The following is a 22,494-nucleotide window of genomic DNA, read 5'->3' on the forward strand; positions in this document are numbered from 1 at the left end:
ATTGGGTCACTTTGCTCAATGAATTTTGTCTTCCTTCCAAACAGATGGTGTGAGGCTAGGAATGGCTTTAATAAAACTCTTTGTGTGCTGGTCATATGTCACTTATTTGGCAAATGTCACTCTACAGACACACTTTAGGTTTAAGATGATACTGAAATGGCTTAAATCTCCCACCAGCTGCCACAAAATTAGAGCCACATTAATATCAACAGAAAAATTAGGAGTTCTGGTAATTGATCTAGGAACTTGAAGGAAAATTTTCTAGGCATCTGGAAGATTTGTAATGGGAAGGGGTTGTGAAAGTCTGTCTTCACTTAAGTAACAATATTAAACCTTGAGAGTCTGAAATCCATTCAGTGCTTTACTCTCTGAGCTGACCGGATAATGCAGGTGGTCCATAGCTTACTCTTGACAGCCTGGAAGGAATCCTGTCAAGGTGTATATATTCTAGATGATATTATTCAATGAATTGTCAGAAAAACACTTTTCAAACTTAAGTGAAGTTTATGCCATACAGAGCTCTGTACTGTGAAGCATCTCCAGAAGGAGAATTTCCTAACACCTGTAGATAAGGGCATCTATATTCATGGAGATGCAAGGTTGGAGACACAACCACATTTCACTGCTGTGCTTCTCCACTCCCATTCAAATTAACAGACTGGCATTTAAAACCTACCACACAAACACCTGGGAAGTCAGAGCAAGGTAATTGTTTTCATTATGTATCCTGCATCACCCACAGAGACAGACCAGGCCAGGAAACAAAATACAGTGCAGAGATCTCAGCATAACTGGGGAATTTATGGAGAGATGTGCAGAACATCATGGGATATAGACAGTCCAGATTTCTATTAGGAAGAGGAGTACTTGGGCAGGTCAGAGAGTAGGCATGACTCCATGTAAAATCGGAATAATTCAAAGCAAAGACAGAAGCGTGCAAGTTCAGGCAGCTCTCTGGATGTTATGTTCTGACTGACTGCAGAGGCATACAATTGTTTTAATGAGATGTATTAATCTTCCCCCTTCACCTCCCTGGATCTCTAAAATGCCCCAGACATCACTGAATTTAGCAGGGCTTTGTACTGGGAGTGAATGATGTGGATGATATGCTACAACAGTTAAATGCAATTGCAACAAACTTCCCCCATGGGTAAGGCAGTGCTATTCAGTTATTTTTACTGTTTCAGCCAATGGGGAAATTATATTTTCTTTTGGAATATATGTGATTGGCTGTGCTCTGAGATGGGATATCACAGTAGATGGACCACTACAGTGCTCTCTTATGGCAGCTCCTGTGTTTCAAAGTATAAGCACATTATTCAATAGCTGCAAATGAACATATAAAAGTTAAGAGGCTTTTTGAAAATTATCTTTTTCAGCCTGCAATATTACATTAATTACACCACAGAGGTATGAAAAACAATCATTAGTGTGATCACACTATAATGATGGATAAAGAAATCATCAGAAGTAGAAGGGACTGAGTAGCCAAGATAATTATGAGGTTTCCTGTTTAAAACAGTAATGACAAAAATGCAAAGGGAAAAAAATAGTGTTAATAAAACATAATAATAAAAAAGACAACTTTTAATATTGTTAGAAGTCTTGAAAATAGAGCAGCTAATGGGGGTATTCACTCAAAGAGCTCATTATTATAAATCTGCATTAGCAGTAGTTTTTCAAATCTCTGCTGGGTATGAAATCACAGTTTACAGACTGTAAAGAACATAGTTTTTAACTGTCAATCTGTAGAAAAATGGGTCTATGTCAAACCAGACTCACAGCCAGTGAGTGCACTTGGCTAAATGTCTCCTGATATTCAGAGCTGAACTAATGGCTATCATTCTGACTGTAACAGGACACTGCAGTTTTATGAAATCCTCTTCTGGGGCTTGATATTTTAAGATGTGTTTTGGGAGGTTTGTATGAATCCTTATTAATTTTTTGAAGAAAAAACCTGGCCATAATAAGCAGCTGCTAGCTAGCAAATATTTAAGAAGCTCTGAAGCTAAAGATGAGGCTAGTGCAGCCAGTCACAGTAATAGCTGGATGTTCTAAGTCTTCTATACACTGAAACCACAGTTTAACATCTCTACTGTGACCCACTACACACTTGGATATATTTCTCCCAGGAACTAGTTTTTGATATTTTATCAGAAAAGTCAAGTCAAACAAAATGGCATCTTTTTTTATTTGAATGAATAAACAAAACCCCAATGTGTTGCTCATTTTTTACAATGATATTCTTTTTGAGAAATTAAAGTGAAAGGACTTCAGAGATATCTGTGCAATTACAAACTTGAGTGCACAGATTTTTGGTCTGACTTGGTTTCTATCATCATCATTTGGCACATATGATTGCTGGGACTGCATCGCAGCCAATTAATTGAACAACTTTTGGTATTGCTCTACCAGTTTGCCTACTGCACCTGTAGTCCAGGTAATCACCCTTGCAGAGCTATTTGCATGTGAAATTGCAGACATTGATATGTTTATCTTCACATGCATTCAGGTACCAAACAGTGCAGTGGTGTCCAGGCCTGCCTCACATGACTGTTTTCTTTTACACAGTTCTTGTATTTGAGAATACTTTAAAAAAAAAGTCTTGTAAACGAAAGTGTCATATACAGATATGCATTTTCACATACACACATGCATATAAGTACCTCACTATGCATATATTCAGAGATATAGATTTGCATATTTATGTGTATACATACTATCATGAATGAGTAACTCCTGCCTGGAATCTCCAGGATTTATCTGTGTGTGAGCAGCACTACATTACCATTAGCAGAGCTGGGAAGGACTTGGGTATTTGATTTGTGACTGCATAGAGATTTTCTTGGCTCTAATTGAGCAAACATTGGTTCACTGGGCTTGACATTGTTCTTGTACAGGTATAAAGCTGAAATAACTCTATCAAGGGCAGATGACCTTTGAGAACATAAACAAGGAGAATTATGTACTCCATTGAATAAAAGCCATGAAGGAGCACTTCTGAGATGCAAGCAGGGAAATTGATTAGGTTTGAGTGTTGTGTTGTCCTCCCTAAAGGTTGTCATTGTGACTCCAGCAGAAACTTCATCTGGATATACTTTTTAGAGGCTTTCTTCTGTGGATTTTTATTTTGTTTTATTTGTTCTAGCTGCTACAGGTACTACAGGTAATACCCATCAGGTACTACAGCTGGGCAATACCTCAGATATATTCTGTTAAAAACTTTACTATTCTCACAATGAAAATGGCGTCTGATCTACCTTATATGAACAGACCTTGAAAGACAAAGGAATAATTCCAAATTCCTTATCTGGAATGGAAAAAGGATGGAGTAAATTCCCATGACTTATATTCTAAGCAAACCTCTCCAGCCTTAACTGTGGAGATAAAGAGTTTGTCTCATCTTCACCAGTACAATGAGTTTAAATAGTTTAAATGAGTTTAAATCCATCACAAAGTGCAATAGCAGTTTTCAGTGCTGCATATGGACCTCATGGAAGGAGCCAAACAAACCTTCCAGTGAAGATCAGCCTCTTCACACTGATAAACATAAAACTGATGCTGCCAACCATCTCCTTGTCTTCAAAGCAGTCGAGGGACAGTAGCTGAAGCTGGGCTCTTAACTTAAAAGCATATTAACATTCAGTATTTATTCCTGTGAGTTTTTTGGAACCATTCTCTGCTTACAGAATGTGCAAAAGGTAGTTGTTCTAATATTGCAATGACAATATTCTTTACTTACAGCTAAACCTTCCACTTGCTTCTCAATTTATTCAAAGGGGGAAGAGTTGCTACACACAACCAAACACTTCTGCTAAGCACGCTGGCATACTTTTGCTTTTCTAATTTCAGTTAGCACTCAGCCATCATAAACTGCAGGTGAAATATCACGGGTAAAATATTTAAGTAGAATTATATCAACACCTCCAGTTAATCCAGGCTTTACTTTGCTATTGTTGTTCTCTTTAACATAACAATTTCTTTGTGTGCACTATCAGCAAAGTCCATTGAAGTTAATGAGGCAAATTCATAGACATAGAAGATCTCTGAATCATGCTGCAAATGATTTAGTACAGTATTATTACAGGCCTGAGTGGGGTTTAGTGTTTGCAAAGTAATTTGGAGGAGTAAATAATACTTCTGATTGAGTTAACTACACTCTGGACCAATACCAAGAGAAATAAACAGCAGTGCAAGAACCCCAAGGCTTCCTGAAATCTCTGGGACCCTTATTTATCTGAATAAAGCTAGATATCTATGTCTATAACCATGTTTAGCCACACTTCATCATCTGCTCCAAAGTAGATTTTTGAGAAGACAATTTGAAGAGGGAGAAGCACTAGGGATACGTAGCGCTCAGTAGCAGGACTTCAGCTGCCTGCACTTCACTGGGCCATACACTCACTCAAGGAAGTCAGTACACACAAACTATAAGCCACAAACACATGTCTTTTCCACTCATTCACACTCTTCATCCCAGTCATCACAAACACTTTTGCAGACAGACCTTGTTTTCAAGTGCAAATGAGATCCTTTACATAATAAAATCTATGGGAAAAAACATACATAGAGGGAAAAGAGTAATCTCTGACAGACAGCTATGAAAGCAACATGGTAATTTTCTGTGACACACAAAAAAAGAAACCAGCAGAAAATGCTGCCAGTAAATAACCTTGTGCCTCCAACAATAGACTCAGTGGGTGGTAAACACCAGGGGAATCATGTCAGTCAATCTATGTAAATTCCTATAAATGGACAGCATTCTTTCACCACACTGCTCTCACCGTTGCAGCAGCATCTGCTGCCACTTCAGTCTCATGGGGTATGGCATGGAAAGGCACAGGAGCTGAGGAAAGGAAACAGAGACAAAAGCTGCCCAGAAAGCAAATACACACAGATTCCCACTCTCTCTTAGATCCACTTTTCAGGTACTATAGTGAGTAAAGGATTAGGACTACGAAGTTGACTGAAGGATTCCTGAAAAAGATTTGTAAACACTTCAAGACTGACCTGTCACATTCCCATTGAATTCTGATGTTGAGAGTTTCCCTCCTTACAATTTAGATAACTTTCAGTTTCCCCCTCTCTCTTGCTACTTGGTTCTTTGGTTTTTATACCCTTGAAAGAATATATCACTCGCTCTTCTCTGGATTTTATAGTAGCCACATCCCTTAGGAGCAGAGAATGGGTAAATTACAATTTTGATATGGTATGGAAGTGATACTTGCCAAATTACGTGTAAAATATACCTTATAGCTAAATATTTATTAATTAAGATATGCTACATGAAATCTTATTTTATAATAATAACTCTCTGCAACCCATCAGGATTAGTAATAATAGCAATTATAAAAGCCTTTTTTTCAAAAGGTTAGAAGTTTTATGAAAAAGCACCATGTTTTTCTAGTCTCTAAGGATTATTCTGAAGTTATTTCATTAACTTACCCTAGCAGAAACAGAAGTCATTTGGGCATCTTATCGTATGTACTGTATATTTACCTATGAAAAAAATAAAAACAAATGACTGCTAGGAAGAAGTTTACACATCCTTTTTATGAGTGGCAAATGGGATAGATGATGAAATTTCATTTAAGTTATAAAATTCCACTTGATTTGGGAGAACCAGAATTTTGCCTTCAGATGTAAAAGTTTCAGGAGCCACATGCCATAGGATGACAGAAAAGAAAGCTAAAATCAGAGGGTCTAAACTTTTGGCTTTTAAATGAATCATAATTCCATCTACAGAATGCTGATATATATATAAATTACTGGTTCATTATGAACTAAATAGAACCCATATATTCCTGTAGGGAACTGATGAATCCACAAATGTCATCATTGTTTATCCAGATTGTAATGGTGCTAGGTTAAAAAGAGAAGCCAAAATTTTAATATCTAAATGTGAAAAGATGAGAGAAGCCATCTTTTAAGTTAGAATTATAGAAAATGTGTTCTTTGAAATTAAACAGATATCTGACACTGTTGTAAAATGTAGTGAAACTGAGCAAGCAGTGTTAATGACTTGTGAACTGTTGTGACAACTTGAAGCTTAAGGAAAATATTTTATAAAAATCCTTAGGAGAACAGTAACATGGGTACTAGTGGTAGAAGATTCATTGGAACTGTGCTAGTGGGTACAGATTTAAGTGCCTCCTTATTTCTTTTATTAGTTCTGTTTAGTTTTTTGAAACCACAGAATGATTAATTTTCCATATAATATTTCAACTACTTTATATTTAAGTATCTCTGCCCATATGCAACTACATCTGTGAAAAAGAAACAGCAGGTGTTTTATTTATGGTTATGATTACTTCTGTTTATTCTTGACAAGTCAATTTGTTATTCTAAAGGAAAATGAGTCATCTTGAAGTCCATTTGATTTGGATAGAGTGCTGTCTGCTTATTATCATTAGTATTCCCATTCCAGTATTCTGGGTGTTACATAACTAGATGCATTTAGCTAAAAAGAAAAAAAAAAAAAAATGTTCTGTGTATCATTTGACTTGATCCATAAAAGAACATACTTGTTAGACCAATATTGCTCCACTTTATAAGCTGTCACAGAAAGAAATTAAATCAAATGTTGCTCAAACTTTTTACATGCTAACACCTGTATGCTACATACTGTAGCTACTACAACTTAGTAGATGTAGGCAATGCACTCTTTTTCTTTGAGGTTATTGTCATGTAAAGAAAAGAGAAAGGGAAAGCTTCACCCTAAGTGCCAATGTGAACTTGAATCTTCCACAGATTGACGTATGTGATTTTTTGTTATGTGATTACGTATGTGATTTTGTGATATTGCTACAGAGTTGATGGTGTAGTTGGGAATGGCTGTTGTAGATAGCAGGAGAGAACACTAGAAATAAAGTAAGAAATGGATCATCTCTGAAGCAGCTTCTCTGTTCTGACAAGGAAACAAAAGTTGTTTTTGATCAGTGCATAAATGAAAGACTTGCAAGAAAAAAAAAGATGTTATAGGAAGAGAATATCTTGCTTCAGAAAGTGATCAATGCCTCCATGGATCAATGAATCATGACTCAGCATTGTCAATGACCCAACATCATTTATTCAACATTGAGAAGCATAGTTTGGATGAGAGTTCTTTCACATCAAATCTTAGTCCCTTCCTTTCCCTTCTCTTTTTTTTGATAGAGATCATTGCTTTACCAGCCAAGGGTCATATGAAGAAGAGTGCTGCTTTAGTTTGCTTCTTTCCACAGGAATTCTGTGGCGCTTCATGATTTTGTGAAGGGAAATATTGCAATACTGAAAAAAAAAATCTCTTATTCCTAGGCAGTGTTCTTGTATCTCTTTTGTACTGAATCAAGTAGGTTGCACTGTGAGGAAGAGTGGCCCTGAGAGAGACTGGGGCCTGTGGGTGGGACAGGACCCTTGGATTCAAATTCACAATAACTGTAGGTTGTGAGAGGCCTGACAAACGTCTCACACAACACTTTCTTTTCAAACGTGTGTTATTTCACCTGTTGAAATATTAAAAGTCCAGTTTTACATTCCAGATACAAGGCCTCATTAGCCACTACCCAAAAATGTTGTAGAGGAAACAGAATCGTGAACATCTAATGCACAGCTGACCTATTCTCTGTGCTCAGCTTCACCAGCCTGTTCCTCACCAGTGCTGGCCTCTGGAAACTTTCATGCTGATTTGCTCTTTTTTCTTACTTATGTGATCTGCTGTTCCAAACTTGTCTGTCACTCCTTCAGCAGCTGCCCAGATCAATGTGAATGGAGACTGGAGAGAAATTTTCAATAATGGTAAGTCAGGCAAAATGGGGAGCTGCAAACATAAGCCAGAAGAGGGATTCTTTTAAGTCTTAAAGTTTTGATCTGCTATGGCTTTCAACATGGAGAGTAGGGTTGGGAGCAATGTAAGATTTGTTATACTGCCCAACATAAATGCTATATTAAAATGCCTGGCACAGACCATTAGAGGTTGAATCCAAGCCCAATAATGTCACAAATAATCCTTTAGCTGACCTCCAGTGGTGCTTAGATTATTACTTTATCAAAGAAAATGTTTCTTGCATGGTTTGCAGAGACACACATAAACAACTGTAGTCTGAAAAGTGTCTAAAGATGGCAAAAAAATACATTTTACAGGCCTTCTTATTCTGAAGAGTATTCAAGACAGCAACTTCTGTTCACTTAAGTTTAATGATGCTGGGAAGTGCAAGTTGATTTTGAAATACAATTACGTATCACTCAGCTGCACACAAAGTGTGTAAAGGATTGGGAAGCAGGGACATTTTATTTATCCTACTATATAGTATTGAAGTAATAATGACAGAACTAGCCACTCTCCTTTTTAGTATAGGAGGTTCTCAGAGATATAAACCAAATGGTTTAGCAGAATTCATGTTTTATGTTATCATCTCTTTTTAATTTTTTTCCTTAGATTTACTGTGCGCAGAAGGAACGAGTAACCAGAAATAGACAACAACCTTTGAGGCATTTTGTTAATTTAACATTCAAAAATAGACCTCAGTCTCTCTTGTAATTATTTTGGGATGGAGTTCATGTCACTAAAACTCTTCTCAGATTGTCCTGAGCTGTTTCTAAATGGCCACACAGCATTTTGTAAAAGATATCACTCCTATGGAATAAGAACTGCCAAAAACATATGAAATGGCACTATTTAACATTTTCTATCAGTGTTTCTCACCCACTGCTTGGATAATTAGACTGCACTTTTTCCTAAGGGAAGAACAGAAGATATTTTGAGAAAAAGACTCTCAGCTAACCAATATTTTCTCTCCAGATTTCCCTTTACTGAGGATTAAAAAGATTGCAAAGGTTTGCAGTTTTTCTCTCCAAAAATGGATGACAGCTGAATTCCTGTTATAAGAACTTTATACTCTTACTGGGTAAGGGTGCCATTGGCAAACAGATAGTAAATCTGCCATAAATCCATCTTTTTATGTAGTACAATCTCTCCATTAAAACCACTTGATCATAAATATCTAGCTGCACTAAAGATCAGATTTAGAAGAACTCAAAAAATCCCACTAATGAGGATACCTGACAGGTGAATGTAGTCATGACTTTGCTAGGTTAACCAGAAAGTTACTCAGAGAAAACAATAATTAGGTCCCTGTAGGAACCTGTGCAACCAAGTTACTGGCAAAGTTGCACAGAAATAAGAGTTCAAAAATTCATTTAGTCTGCAGCAGGATGCTTTGCCTCACAACAGGTTTTCCCACAAAGCACACCAATCTCCAAAGAGATGAAGACTGAACAGAAGTGTTGTAAACTAACGGCAAAACCAGGCATAAGGAAAGGCAATGCTACTCACACTCACATAGTGCTGTGCAGTTTGGGGGCTCATTGCTGGTTCTGGGGTGATTAATCATTACATTACTCAAGGTTTATCTTCAAAACCCTGTTGGTGGAAAACTGAAGCAATGCAGAAGAGAATCTGGCTGGCAGTGTTTATGCAGATGGGGGAAAGTGAGAAGGACACTGCAGGACTGATCAGAAAGAAAGCAGACATACAACAGTTCTAGAGCTGGAGTTCCAACTATTTGGCTATGCTACATCTTATCAATGTCTTTTGGTCATGTTAAAAGCTTAGAAGAATTTTGCTTCTTCCAACTCTCTTGTTTTTCCACTGCATTTAACACAAACATGGTGATTTTCCATTTTGCCAACAAGAGCAAATTGATCAGTTTATTCTCTGAAAGTGGGTGACATTCAACACAACGCTTGACTGACATCGATAGTCAGTCCATAAACAACTGTGCCACAGTTTTCAGCAAGAAAGTCATCATCAATAACTATTCTCTTTAAAGAAATAGACACAATTTTGTAAATTCTCAGACTGTTTCCATATTTCCTTAATCATGAGAAAAGTATTCACTGTAACAAGTGTTATAAGGCTTAAGCCCTGCACAAGTCAGTGGAAGGGTAACTTCGTTTGACCTCTTGCATGCTACTGGAATTTCAGACTGCTGGTGAGGGAAAGATGCTCAGTTTAAAAACAGCAGAGCTCTGCCCACCCCAAGAGAGTTTGATTTACACAGGCTGAAATTCTGGCTCATAGGGTTTTGCTATGATCTCTAATCTATTCTTTCTCTGTCCTCTTTCCCCAGCTGCTTACAAGTCCTTCCCCAGAATAATTAATAAAAATGTTTCCTCTGCTAAAATGCCTACACTACAGTGAGCGTGTAGTCAGTAATGGGCTCAGTCTGGTTTGCCAAGTGGACTTCTTTACATTAATTCTGGATTGAAAGAAAAGCAGTCAGCTTAAGAAGGTTACAATGCTTTTAATTTCATCTACTCAGAGTCCCTTCCTTAAAAACCCGAATTTTAACTTCCATGATTTGTGTGAAGTCTGTGGAATAACTACTCTCATAATTGCGTGCCATTGTTTTCCTCCTAAAGGATAATATGGCAATCAGCATAAAGTGCAAACACAATTTCCTTCTTGTGTTTTTCCTCTTTAAAGAAAAATGTCATGCAAATACCTGGTTGTAAAAGAAAAAAAGGTAAGACAAACACAACTGAGATACAGCCCAGCATTACCCTTGTAAATGTCACATTATTTCCCCAGTTAACCTTAAGTACAAAGCCATCTTTTAAGTGCTCTACAGAGTAGTATTTTTGCAAGTCACATGTCTACAGACACTGAATTCTGTGTGCTAAGGCTTATTGAATACACTATATAAGCCAATGTCAGAGTATCTTGTAGGGAAAGCATTTTACAGTTCTGTGAAAAGTCAATGTTGTTTTGTTTTTATTTTTCATGTATTGGACTACCAAGAGCAGAAACATCAGATTATATTTTTTAAAGTGCTTTTAATTAGATCAAGGCAGGAGAGGATTATATTTCTCCAGAAAATGTTAAACAAAGTAAACAATTTTTTTTTTTCATTAAAACCAAGTATTTTTGCAAGACATATTGTCTTGCATAACTGAAGTTTGGATGCTTCTTCTGGCATTTGACATTCTGGGGAAGTTGTGTTCTGTCCAGCATTCTCTCTAAAGATGCGTTCTAGTTCTCATTTCCAGTAAACTGCAAGATGTGGGCTTTGGAATTCTACAGTTCAGTTTTGCTGAATGTTAAAATGGTCAAGCAGCAGTAAGAGGACAAAAGAGTAGAGCACAAATCAGGGTTTTTACAGGCTGTGTTATGGATGAATAGCATCCTTACAATTAATATCTCAGTTTATGTAAGCCCACCCACACTGATGTTTTTAAACAATGCAGTCATGACCAAAATCTCTGAGATTAAAGACCCTGTCATGAAAATGAAAAATTTAGCAGTTGAAGGTGAAGATATAATCATGAACAGTCTGAGGGAATTTTCAAGTTGTCAATAGATGAATAAAAACCTTTCTTATATTTAGTTTGTCATGGAAAGTTGTATTTGCAAGGCACTAATAAGGACTAGAAATTCAGTCCAAATTAAAACTGAGCTTAGTAATAGAAGTCATTTGAATCCAGAAGCTGGAATCTGAATAAAAATACCTTCTCAAGCCTCTGCTACAAATCTGATGATATCTGACAACAACAAATGCAGTGACACATGGGATATGGCAAATTGGAAGCAAGCGGAAAGTCTGGGGTTACAAAGATGAACTGCTCAGAGCTACTTGAAAGAGAAATGTAACAAAAATGAGAAGAGTGAGTTTTAGAGGTAAATCCCTTTAGTTTTTCTTTCTATCCTGCAAAATGTATTCAGATGTTTCTCTGGATTTTGATAGCATATGTAGAAAGAGGAATAGAAGTGTTTTTAATATTCTTTGCTAGAGATAATCAGAAGATTTTTATGTAAATATTCTGATGTACTTGAAAGCACTTTTGGTGTATCTTTAGAATTTCAAAGGAAAAGCATACATATGCACATTCAAACACATAAAATGCATTTAATTTTTTTGTTTGTTTTGCTGATGTAAGTTGGGGAAAATACTTTCTTCTGTGTTCCAAGCTTGGATAGCTAATAAAATGCCCAACTTGGATTTTATGAAGCTTTCAAAAAAAAAAAAAAAAAAGACATCACCTTAGGGTAAAAAACAAGTGTGAGAAACCTCAGCCTAGGGGGCCATTATTTTCGTTTTATGTCCTTGAAAGCAGCCTCGTGTTTCTTCAACCATAACAATAGTGATATTGCCACAGTGTGTTATGACTGCCAGCAGGAGGAAGGCAGTGACTGTCTGTAATGAAGATGATTTTATCATGAAGTTGGAAAGTAATTCCTGGATAGCTAATTTGATTGGCTCGGTACAAAACTGGTTTTGTTTTAAAACAAAAATCAGGATTGAAAAAACAAAAAGAATAACACAAAAACAAAAAACCAAAACAACAAAAATACCCAACAGGTGGAAATTTCAATGTGCAATATATATAATTTGCCATTCTCCTGAGCTTCCTGTCCACTTTTCACTCTTCCTGTAATACATATAAGACTCATTTGCTTATTTACGTGCTTATTAATTGGAATTTAAGCATATATTTTTGATAGGACAAATGCACCATCTCCTTATACATTTCAAGATGATATGAACTTAAGTGAACTCTGGAACAATAAAATCCAGTAGACCTTGGGTTCAAGGAAACTAAATTAATCAACCCATAAAGTTACTGAGGCTGCTTTCAAATTTAGTTGGTTGAGTTGATTGTACTATATTCCATCATGAACCTAAGCATCTCACATAAATGAATTCTTTTATCCACACCTATATCCCCCATGTAAGTCTACAACAGGCATTGTTATTTTCCTTGGAGCAATAGCAAAGTGATACAAGGGGATCGGCCTGGCTCAGCATAGGAACTCCAACTGTATGGACATCAGTTAAATCTTCAGTAGAGTCAGTCCTCTGAACAGAAACATTTTGTGATACACACAGGAAGTTGCATCATTTTTTTTCACTCTCCTTTATAGGGAATGCAGTCTTTTTGCAGGACTATTCTTTCACCCAATTCAATGAACTAAGAATGTCCATTAATTCTCTTTTGAAATTTGCAACATAAATATACAGGAATCTTGGTATAAGTATCATATCAAAGATTTAAGGCAAATGGATTTTAATGGGAGGCATTTTTATATTGGGTAATATTCAGTCTTCACAACTCACAAGTTTTTCTTTTAAAAAAAATGTTTCCATTTCAATTTAACCTGAAATTCATGAGCAAATATCTAAAGTCCTTCAGTTAACTCTAAAGATTGAAAATACTCTATCTTAAAAATGAAGTATAAAGTAATAAGTATTTGTAAATAAAATGGCACAAAACATATTGATTCTCTACACAGGACTGACAAAAAAAAGATTGTTTTTATGCACCTGTTTTTCTTTTTTTCTTGTTAGCCACCTTCCAAAGTAGTATTCAGGATCCAGCTGATGATCCACAGATCACAAATGTGGATTATAATGCCCTTCTGCCCAAGGAACATGCAATACAGTATCACGAGCAATGCTTGGATTTCAAACGTAGCAAAATTTTACTTTGAGTTTCTGGCCTGCATATATAGAGAGGTTACTTGAGTAAAGTTATGGAATCTCATAAGAATTTTACTTTTTTAATTACTTTAGATTTTAAGCTACATGTTTATATGGTTCCTGACTTTTTTAACAGCAAAGAACCAAATGATTTTTGGCCCCAGAGGATAACAAAAACCCCTTCACTGTAACAATAAATTCCCTATAGATTCTTTAAAGTTACACTGTTAGTTTTAAATGGAGCTGGGTTTTTTTAGCAGCTGAACATGTTTTAATTTTTTTAAATGTGATAGATACTTCAATTTCCTGTCTCTTTTTAATTTAAATTTAATTAAAATCTGGCCTCACTGACTTTTACTTTCAGGTCCTGAGTTGTCTCTGTGTTTACCCTCCAAGTGTTTTCAGTACTTTGAGCACATTAGGAATATTAAGCAGTTAATCAAGTGTAAAAAACATTAATTTGCTCTCTAGCATCTTTCATCAATATGATTTTTTTTTAATCAGAAAACTATCCGACAACTAAGCCCACAGATTCCACAGCAAGCATTTCATCAACAGCCACTGATATTTTGCTGCACCAAGGATGGTGAAATAAATCTCTGCTAACGTGAGTGAATGGTACAGGAATCATCCCAGCCCCAGTGTAATCACCAAGATTCCACCATACAGGTTTTTAAATAATCTAAATAACCCCAGTCAAAGTGTGTGTGTATGTGTGTGTGTGTATGTGCTTAGAACAAGCTAAATCCTTGAAGTCATGTTAAATTCTCTGCTCTGATCCTGAAAGCCCAATGTAACCAAGCATGCCACAAGCTCCATCACACTCTGGGTAATTTTCTCTGTTTTCTGAAGCCTGTGTCAGAACTGCCATCTGTTCTATTTCTGCCAGTGAACCAAGGCTTGCCCTTTCATGGCTAAGTAACTAGAATTGGCCAACTCAATGGCAACTAAAGGTGAAACCCATTTTACATGGTGGATCTGGCCTAACATTCTAGCCCAAACAATGAAGATACTGATAGAGGCAGAGACTTTTCAAAGAATGAACTGTGTTGATATCTTTATTTTTGCTGCAGACCTTGCTGATATTGGCCCAAAATATATAGCATCTGGTCCAGAAACAGCACAACTGTAGGTCTGGAATATCCATCATTCCTGGATCTGCCTTATGTCAGTGTAGGTGTACTAATTCCTGGCTTAAGGCTGCTTTGCCCTCAGGTATCAGCAATAATGACCAGCTCTAGCTAATGGGAATTTATGGATCTTTGCATTGGAATTCATTTTGAATTCTACCGTGATTCTTCATTTGTACAGAAACTGTTTTATGAGCTGCAGTGGAGTTTTGCTTTTTGAAATTGCCAATCTAGGCATATAAAACTTTGTGCAAAAGTTATAAAACTAATGCAACAATTGTTTAGATTATGAATAAGAAGCCTCATTCATTATGCAGTGATTCCTTTCCATACAATTAAAAACACCTTAAAATCCTCTTCTAAATTTCCCCATATCCTATTCAAATATATGTGTTTTAAGCCCTCTTTTTATCAAAAATCTTCAGTCTGGGACAGAGAGAAAATGCAATTGCCACACCAATTATACAGCTTTCTGGGGAACCATGAACAGATCCTGAATTAACCCAAGCATAGACTCCTGCCACTGGAACTAAAAATAAGTTCATCAAACTATTTTTATTGTAGTCGTTTGTCTCTTTGTCAACAACCCTACAAGCTTCTTCCAGTTCAGTGATGAACACAAAATATTTGTAGAACTTTTTGGAAATGGTTTCTGATCCCGTTACTAAATGTAAATGGTTTCTGTCTTTTCTGAGAAAACTTATATAATTGATGTAAATTGTATTTTTCTGATGAAAGTATGCAAAAATCTTTTTGTTCACCTCTATCTTGGAGACCTGGGACAAAATCCAGATGGAAAATTCCCATGGGAAGGTTATGTTTACTAGTAGATTTCAGGATAGAATTTATTGAGAAATTCAGTCTATGTCGAGATAAATATTTAGAAGTAGCACTACACTATGAAATTCTGATGAGCAAATTGTTTTGTAAAGATTCATTGGATAGCTATTCATAGGTGAATTCAGAGTGACTGCATTGATAATACAGATAATTCTTTTTTCTTTGTGTAATTTTAAAATACTGTATCTCCTATGAGCAAAGACTAACACACAGCTTTAAATTTTGCTTTTGAAAGTAGAAAATATTAGCCTTGATCCCCATAGGAAGTTATGATGCAGTAAATGAGCCTTGCAGTGCACAAAGTGATTTTGAAAGTCCATGGATCTTACTGCTTCAAGGTGAAGTAATCCTCCTGCAGCCCCATCTCAAGGACAAGTGAGCACCCTGAGAACCAGCTGATGAATCACACAACTGTCCATTTTGTTGGTCTAAGGCACCGGCTGGCCTTAAAGCACTGGGCTGGAAACTGCAGAGGAGCAGCCTACCTGAGTGCAGAAGTGTAGGCTGAACAGTAGGAGCCATGTCAGTAGATCTGCCAGTCTAAATTGTCCTTCATGAATCAGGACCTGAGGAGAGTGTGTGTGTGGAGGAGAGAACACCTACATGCTGGAAAGCCCTGGCTGCACACACTGCCCTTGGGCATCTCCCTGCAGGCACAGGGGAAAGGAAGGAAAACAAAACCAAAGAAATTACCAAAAAAAGCCAAACAAAAAAAATAAACTGTTTCTAGACTTTCCTGTTTGTGCTTACAGAATAAAGCAAGCTGGAAAGGAGCTCTGTAACTTGTCTGGTCCAGTGCCCTGTTCAAAGAAGAGCTAACAAAAACTAAGACTGGATCTATAGGTTTTTCTAGAGAACTATCAGAAATTTCCAAGAATGGAAATTCCACGCTTCTCTGGACCTTCTTTCCATGCCTGGCAATCCTCTTAGTGATTTGTTTTTCCTGTTAACAAATCAGGATTTACCTTCCTTTGCCTCTTGCACATTTATTTTGCCCCTCCAAAGGCCTCGCTCTTTCTTGTCTGCCTTTTGATAGAAAAACTGAAGGTAGGTTCCCCCACTTTCCTCCCCATAAAGCATCCCTTAAAGCATCTTAGTGCCATTATGATCCCACTCCACTCAAAATCATGTTTTTTAAACCTAGGGAGATCTGACACATGAAATGTTTCTAAGTAGCTGAGATTGTGCATTGTTCCGAAAGAAGTGCTTTGTCAAGGTGCGCACTTGAAAGTAGAAAAAAAGATTTAAATTTTTCAAGTTAATAATTTATGCCATCTGTTAATACTGTTTACTGGAATACACTTGTTCATTGTCATCTTTTTAACTGAAAAATTACACTTTTGGAGGAAACATTCTCACTGCAGTATCTGAAACCCAGAAGAAGCACTGAAAAGAACACCTGTATTATTTGTATTAATGAATAGAAAAATTCTGGAAAGTTACATCAAGCCACACACACAAAATAATAAGTCTGGCAGAGAAAATTAGGATTTTAAGAGTATATCTTACTGTCTGGTGTTCTAAATTTGGGGATTAGATAAATATCCTCTTTGCATTCACTTCTGTTCTCCAGGAACATAGCAGAAACCAGTGCCTTGAACATGAGCTATTAAAAAGAACAGTTTATGTTCTGTGGCTTTTAAGCAGAGCGTTGCTGTATTTAAAAAAAAATCTTAAGGTCCTTTACCATCAAACAAAACAGATCAGTTTGCCCTGCCTATAGGGCAAACTAGCCCTATAGCCTCTAATGGAGGCTAACGTCCCTTGAATTACTGTGAAAGCAACACTTGTCTGTTGTACTCTTTCAAGTGTTGATACTGATGAAAATGCTTGTGAAGCTGCCAAGCTAATTTCATGACAGATAAGTCAGGAATGGTACACAAGGACCTGATTTTTGGCATAAATATAATGTCTAGCAACACATTTGGGGAAAAAAAAAAAAACAAACCAGCATTGAAAAAAAGTAATCAAAAGATCCTCCAACAATGCCAACAGTGAAGATATCAGTGCCAGGTATTTATCACTAGGATTATAACAAGTTTACTAATCTCAGTAAATTGGAACAAGAGATACATTAATTCTGTTCATTAGGTACCTCTTGCTGTTATGGTTTGATTATTATTCATAGTACTTGGACACTTCACTTAGGATTGGGTTATTAAGAATTCTAAGTGCTGCACATAAGCACAATAAAAGTCCAGCTCCAGCTCTGCTTTACAGCCTTACAGCAAAAAGGATTTAATTTGCAGTTTGGGAATAGGTAAAGGATGAGGTTATGCAACTTGTGCCTTCACCAAGGACTGAATAAAGACATTCTTTAACAGCAAAAGCCTGTACCTTAATGCACTCACACCTTATCTTCCCTGTGGGCTTCTCCCACTGCAATGATATTTCCTTTTGCTTCTGCTTGTTTATAAACATCCAGCTAATTTGTGTCAGCAGCAGCAGCCATCACACTCTGGAATGTCAACAAACACTGACAGATTCGCACTGCTGTCTGTACCAAGGGATTCCACACCACTCCAGGAATTCCCACTTCCCAAAAAAGGTCTAGATTACTCTATGGTAGCTCAAGTGTTACAGTGTAATTCCATTTTTGGTAGGAAAGATCCAGCTGGAAACCTCAGCATTTACAATTGGCACAACAGTGCTATTTTCTCATTTAGCAAGTGTCCAGTACTTCTGTGTTGGGTTTTATATTCCTTCAAGAATGCTACAAAATATTTAGTATCCAAAAAGACCAGGTCTAAATGCCCCAGCTCAAATGCTGTTTCTCAGAGAACATGTAACAGGATTGTATGAAAAATGTCCAGGGTAGACCAGCACCTCAGAGGCTTGTATCAGCCAGATCTGGATCTATATAGCATGAACTCTCAGAACACACTGTAGATCAAGCTTGAATAAAATACTGAAGTTGAGAGTACTTAATCACAACTGGATTAACTGCATTGATAGGTTCCTCCTCATCATCACCATAAATATGAAACTTATCTGATTTTGGATTAAACAGGCCTCAGTGTGAATTCTGAATGTCTTTGTGAATCATTCCTTTCTCACAGTTCTTACTGGTAGAAAACTGATTCTCTCAGAGGGCAGAAATTAAAACCAGACAAACAAACCAACAAAAACAAAGCCCAGACTACCCAAGACTGTGAATAAAATTGCATTATGAGCCTGCTAAAGGGATATTCAAGGATTTGTTAAGTAGGCTAGAACTGTGGAGGAGTGCTGGCCAGTTATCCTACTGTGCACTGAGATTTTCTTTATGCTTTTTACACAGAAGGCCTGAGCTTTGGCAACAGTGTCTTTATGAGTCTGTCCTGCCCGTGGACCAGCCCACAGGGCTCTGTCCCATTTGGTTTTGCAGTGTAAATCCAAAGTAGATTAATGTAAGAGATTAATCACATGGAGAGTTTTGATGTTGAGAAAATTATTTCCCCCACTTACAATCTTTCTTGGACCTTTTTTAGTTTGTTTTTATTTTTCATTTATTTCTAATTAATAAATATATATCTAGCCTCTAAAACTCCTGAATGCTTTAATCTGAACTGGTAAAAAACCTCTCTCATGAGGTTCAAACATGAGTCTAGAAGTGTAGTTACCCTAACTATGAATCAACTCCCTGGAGCCTCAAACACAGCTGGTCAGCACAACACAAAAACCTGATTTTATTTTTATAAGATCATCAGATATAAGAAGGCAAAAAGGTTGTGCTTCTCCCCTCTCTCACTAAAAATAAAACCATTTGCACAGAAAAGAAAGGGAAGGATGAAAGAGACTATTTAATGAGCTTAAGACTGATAAACATTTCTGCTGGGAAGAGCACACTGATTTCTGAGAGGTAGTGCTCATGTGGAAGTTAAAAAGAATTTTCTAATTCCATGTAAGTCTTTATGCAGGAGGGGGAGAAAAATCTACTTCAACTTAGATTAAATTTAACAGCTGCTACTAGTATAGATAAAAATTTATAGTTTCACAGCTGTAAAGGGTTTATATTTAATTAGAGGAACTTATTTCCATTTACATGGCAACTTTTGCAATAAGGTATGCTCTGACAATTTGTATTAGTGTGCTTTATATAATTTTTACTGAGTTTCTTGCTGTGAGCTGCTAACTCACAGTATCATATTTCAGAATAAAAATTCTTCAATTCTTTCTTGCTTACGTTGGGAATTTGCCTGTTATTGATTTACTTTAAGAATGATAGCCATAGACAAGATGTTTCCATGAGCAAGTCCATTGATTAGGTTTCAGTATGCTTGCTATAGAAAATTTGGTATTAATGAAGTTCATGAAAAATTAAGACAGAGAGTCTTTCTAAAGGGTTCATTAACACCTTCACATGACAGAAAGACCTCATGCTGACACACTTTTTTTCCACTTTCTGGTACATACAAGGTGAGGATTTAAGATTTTCTAGAGGACATATGAGTTTATGTACCTTCAAGGCTGTCATGGTTTAACTTCAGCTGGCAATTCAGCCCCACAGAGCAGCTCACTCACTCCTCCTCAGTGGGATGGGGGAGAGAATTAAAAAGCAAAAGTGAGAAAACTCTTGGGTTGTGTTATTTTAATAATTGAAAGTAAACAAAATTAAATAATAAAATAAATATTAAAACCACTAATAGTCAACTGCAATGAAAAGGAAAAGATCAAAAAGAGGGAGAAATAAACCCCATATTTAAAAAGTGGTGCAAATGAAAATTATCTCTCACAGTGAACTGACTGATGCCCTTGGCCCAAGTTTGTATACTGAGCATAATGACATATGGTACCTAAATTGTAAAGCTCTACCAGGAATTTGCTTTATCCCTGATACATTTTTTCCTGCTTATTCTCAACAGTGTTAGATACTAATATTTCTGGAACATTTCTAGATTCACTAATCATTCCTCTGCTTTTTAAGTTAAAAATGGTGCTCTCTCCCTTAAGATAAAAATACATTCTCCTTCTCTTTTGTTTTATGCTCTCTTGTGCTTTGTTTATAATTTCTTCCTTCAAATTGAATAGTGATAGCTCTTCACAGACTGCAGAATCACCATTTTTTGCCCATCAAGGTTTCTATCACGCTTTCTGTTTTCATTCAATTTCTTCCTCCTAAATCCTTCCAATTCTTTCAGAAATCAAGTCTTCAAAAACACTGTGTATTTAAATATAATACTAGTTTGTGCTGCTCTGTTTTTTACTAAATTAAATGAAATCCCATCAACAGCATTCCCAAAGTCATTGTTAACTTTCATTGTGGTAATTAAATCATCTTCATCAAAATGGATTTGCTGTTTGACATTTTGTTTTATTAAGTTAAAATTATCTATATTTTATAGAAACTAATGACATTTTATTATTTGTTACATAAAGCTTACAAACTGAATTTTGTATTAATATTTTTTTTTCCTATTCCTATACTACTATCATTTAGGATTTAGAAGATTAAAAAGGATTTAGAAGATTAAAAAGTAAAAAGGAATTCCTTCACCAAGGAGTTTGGTGACCCATGGAAAATGTCTTCATGATCATTGCAGACACCACATGTACCCAAAGACATTTGTTTAGCCGCAGATAGTAGTTGACAGTAACATGTAAACAGCTGGTCATGAAAAGGGTGAGTACCAAGAAAGCAGAGAGAGAGAGAGACAAGACACTGCACCAGGCATGTAAAATTCTAGTTTAAAATTATGCTCCTCTCAGGATCACCTTCCTAACAGCAGAAACTTCTCAGCTACCTGGGGAAAATTGTTTTACTCTTCTCAAACTCACACATTTATAAGGGTTTCTGCTAATGCTAACATTTTGTGAATGTTTTCACAGAATCACAAAAACACAGAATCAGAGAATATGCCTAGTGGAAAGGGGGGCATAAGGATCAACGAGTCCAACTCCTGGCCCTGCACAGCACCATCTCTAAAAGTCACATCATGTGCCAAAGAGCATTGTCCAAACACTTCTTAAACTCCATCAGGCTTGGTGCTGTGACCACTTCCCTGAGAAGCCTGTTCCAGTCCCCAGCCACGCTCTGGGTGGAGCACCTTTTCCTAATATCCAACGTAACCCTCCCCTGGCACAACTTCAGGCCATTCACTCGGTTCCTGTCACTGGTAACCACAGAGAGGAGATCAGTGCCTGCCCCTCTGCCTCCCCTTGTGAGCAAGTTGTAACTGCAGTGAGGTCTCCCTTCAGTCTCCTCCTCTCCAGGCTGAACAGACCAAGTGATTTTGTCCTCTCCTCATATGGCTTCTCATCCAGGCCCTTCACCATCTTCAAAACTGAGAGGAAAACCAAGTACCTTAGTATTTAAATTCTAAATCTGAGGTAATGTAACTATATCCAAGGTCCTGAGTCCTTTCTGTTCAATCTCCAGCCTAGCTGTCATTTTGGCTTCAGCTTTGAGTAACTGATGTTGTAGGCAAGAAAACCTGGGGGCTGAGGTGGGAAGAGAAAAACAAGGAAATTCTGTGTTACACTTAGGCTCTGTTTGATGGACTTTGTCCTGAAGTTCGTTGACAGGCAGTAGGAAAACTCCTGTGTTCAACCAGAGTAGCAATAATCCCTGTAGAGCTCCTCCTTGTAAGGCTGTATCACATCTCCTCAGCAAACCTTCAGGATACTGTAGCCTAACATACAGTTTCCTTATTTTCTTTCCCACTTCTATTGCAAACTTCACATGCAACACATTTTACTGTATTTAGGCAAGGGTGATATAGTTCGTGAACAGGTTTTCATCTCTCGAAGGTACATAAGAAGAATTTATGGCAGCAATGTCAATACCTAAAATAAGCACTGCCAGTTATCCTGTCAATATTCCAATTTCCACAATGAAAGGGTATTGGTGTCTTCTAGGTCCTAGGTCTTATCAGTCAACCCCAACTGTAGGTCTTGGAATTTTTAAAATAGATGTCTATTAAACATGTGAATTATTTTGTCTGTGGTTGTGGACAACAACTCTTTCTATGTGTATGACTAGCACAGTACTGGTTTTGCAGCCAACTGAGTAGTGACAAAGGTATCACCAAAGAAGCCTCACAACATCCCATTGGTTGCAATCAATTCAGAGCAGGTCTGAAGTACAA

The sequence above is a fragment of the Molothrus ater genome, chromosome 7 (genome assembly GCF_012460135.2).
Source record: "Molothrus ater isolate BHLD 08-10-18 breed brown headed cowbird chromosome 7, BPBGC_Mater_1.1, whole genome shotgun sequence".
Lineage (NCBI taxonomy): Eukaryota > Metazoa > Chordata > Aves > Passeriformes > Icteridae > Molothrus > Molothrus ater.